Below are 2,500 nucleotides of genomic sequence, written 5' to 3'. Positions count from 1 at the left end.
CGGGTCGAGCGAAAGGCGACGCGCGGCGTCCCGGGGTCGATCCGGACAGACGGGACTTGTAAAAATTACGGTCCGAGTCGAGCGAAAGGCGACGCGCGGCGTACCGGAGTCGATCCGGGCCGACGGGACTTGTGAAAATTTCGGTCCGAGTCGACCGAGAGGCGATGCGCGGCGTCCCGGAGTCGATACGGGCCGACCGGACTTGTGAAAATTTCGGTCCGAGTCGAGCGAAAGGCGACGCGCGGCGTACCGGAGTCGATCCGGACAGACGGGACTCGTTGAAGCTGCGGTACGAGTCGAGCGAAAGGCGACGCGCGGCGTCCCGGAGTCGATCCGGACAGACGGAACTTGTAAAACTTTCGGTCCGAGTCGACCGAGAGGCGATGCGCGGCGTCCCGGAGTCGATACGGGCCGTCGGGACTCGTTGAAGCTGCGGTACGAGTCGAGCGAAAGGCGACGCGCGGCGTCCCGGAGTCGATCCGGACAGACGGGACTTGTGAAAATTTCGGTCCGAGTCGACCGAAAGGCGACGCGCGGCGTCCCGGAGTCGATCCGGGCCGACGTCGACTTGTAAAACTTTCGGTCCGAGACGACAGAAAGGCGACGCGCGGCGTCCCGGATTCGATCCGGGCCGACGGGACTCGATGAAGTTTCGGTCCGAGTCGACAGAAAGGCGATGCGCGGCGTCCCGGGCCGACGGGACTTGTAAAAATTTCGGTCCGAGACGAGCGGAAGGCGACGCGCGGCGTCCCGGACTCGATCCGGGCCGACGTCGACTTGTAAAACTTTCGGTCCGAGTCGACAGAAAGGCGATGCGCGGCGTCCCGGATTCGATCCGGGCCGACGGGACTTGCAAAAATTACGGTCCGAGTCGACAGAAAGGCGATGCGCGGCGTGCCGGAGTCGATACGGGCCGACGGGACTCGATGAAGTTTCGGTCCGAGTCGACAGAAAGGCGATGCGCGGCGTCCCGGGCCGACGGGACTTGTAAAAATTTCGGTCCGAGACGAGCGAAAGGCGATGCGCGGCGTCCCGGAGTCGATCCGGGCCGACGGGACTCGTTGAAGCTGCGGTACGAGTCGAGCGAAAGGCGACGCGCGGCGTCCCGGAGTCGATCCGGACAGACGGGACTTGTAAAAATTTCGGTCCGAGTCGACCGAAAGGCGATGCGCGGCGTCCCGGAGCCGATCCGGGCCGACGGGACTTGCAAAAATTACGGTCCGAGTCGACAGAAAGGCGATGCGCGGCGTGCCGGAGTCGATACGGGCCGACGGGACTCGATGAAGTTTCGGTCCGAGTCGACAGAAAGGCGATGCGCGGCGTCCCGGGCCGACGGGACTTGTAAAAATTTCGGTCCGAGACGAGCGAAAGGCGATGCGCGGCGTCCCGGAGTCGATCCGGGCCGACGGGACTCGTTGAAGCTGCGGTACGAGTCGAGCGAAAGGCGACGCGCGGCGTCCCGGAGTCGATCCGGACAGACGGGACTTGTAAAAATTTCGGTCCGAGTCGACCGAAAGGCGATGCGCGGCGTCCCGGAGTCGATCCGGGCCGGGAGCCTGTCGGAACATCGTCATATGAGCCTCGTTCAATTTCGACAAAGTTCCCGGAGTTCAAAATTTTTTCGATAGCCCGCGGAGGTTTCGCCCCGTAAGCCGACCGTGCTACCACCGTGCCGGCGCCGACGTCCTAGCGGCCAGGCTCCTACTAGTAAGAGGAGCGAGTCGGTCGGGCCGGTCTCCCGTCGTCCGCCTGCTACGCCGTACCGGTACGTGCTCGAGCACGATACGTACTTCGGCGTAGACCAGGAGCGGGCGTTCGCGGACCGTTCCGTGCCTCGTACCAAAGAAACTACGCGACTCGCGTTGTTTCATCTATCGTCACTGCATTACCGCGGGTCGGTGTCTCAGACCGAATGGCCCTTGACGCGGTACCAAGAAGTTCGGCTCTCCGTGAAACACGGAAGGCCGAACGCTCCAACGCACGCGTCAACTCGCTTCTTTCCGAGCGTACACTCAAAGACCAGAGATGTTATAACAACGTATCCCAGACGCTTTCAATCTAGCCGACGGGTACGGGAGATCGTTCGAACGCTTATAAGCCGAGTGTCGAAGGTGGCGGCACACGGAACCGGGGCTGCCTGCGCGCAGTCCCGAAACACACAGTAGACGCGCGGCCGACCGGGCTACGAGACCCGGTCGGCGATGGGTGGCGCACGTCCGAGCCGAGATTTTGTATCGAAGCTCCCTGGTTGATCCTGCCAGTAGTCATATGCTTGTCTCAAAGATTAAGCCATGCATGTCTCAGTGCAAGCCAAATTAAGGTGAAACCGCGAATGGCTCATTAAATCAGTTATGGTTTCTTAGATCGTACACACATTTACTTGGATAACTGTGGTAATTCTAGAGCTAATACATGCAAACAGAGTTCCGACCAGAGATGGAAGGAATGCTTTTATTAGATCAAAACCAATCGGCGGCGGGTACGTCCCGTCCGCCGTTTA

General features: G+C 61.1%; 1 non-coding gene across 1 annotated transcript in view; it reads left to right on the top strand.

Annotated features, from left to right (window-relative positions):
- Positions 1 to 2,241: 2,241 nt before the first annotated feature.
- The window catches only part of LOC124295638, a 1,913-nt gene continuing 1,654 nt past the window's right edge, over positions 2,242 to 2,500 (top strand). The window contains exon 1 of the ribosomal RNA XR_006905524.1: positions 2,242 to 2,500. This exon is cut by the window's right edge and continues 1,654 nt beyond it. This is a non-coding gene — a ribosomal RNA (small subunit ribosomal RNA).

The sequence above is a fragment of the Neodiprion lecontei genome, unplaced genomic scaffold, assembly GCF_021901455.1.
Source record: "Neodiprion lecontei isolate iyNeoLeco1 unplaced genomic scaffold, iyNeoLeco1.1 ptg000057l, whole genome shotgun sequence".
Lineage (NCBI taxonomy): Eukaryota > Metazoa > Arthropoda > Insecta > Hymenoptera > Diprionidae > Neodiprion > Neodiprion lecontei.
The sequence above is the reverse complement of the archived record's forward strand: the minus strand, read 5'-3'. Positions and strand labels throughout refer to the sequence as shown.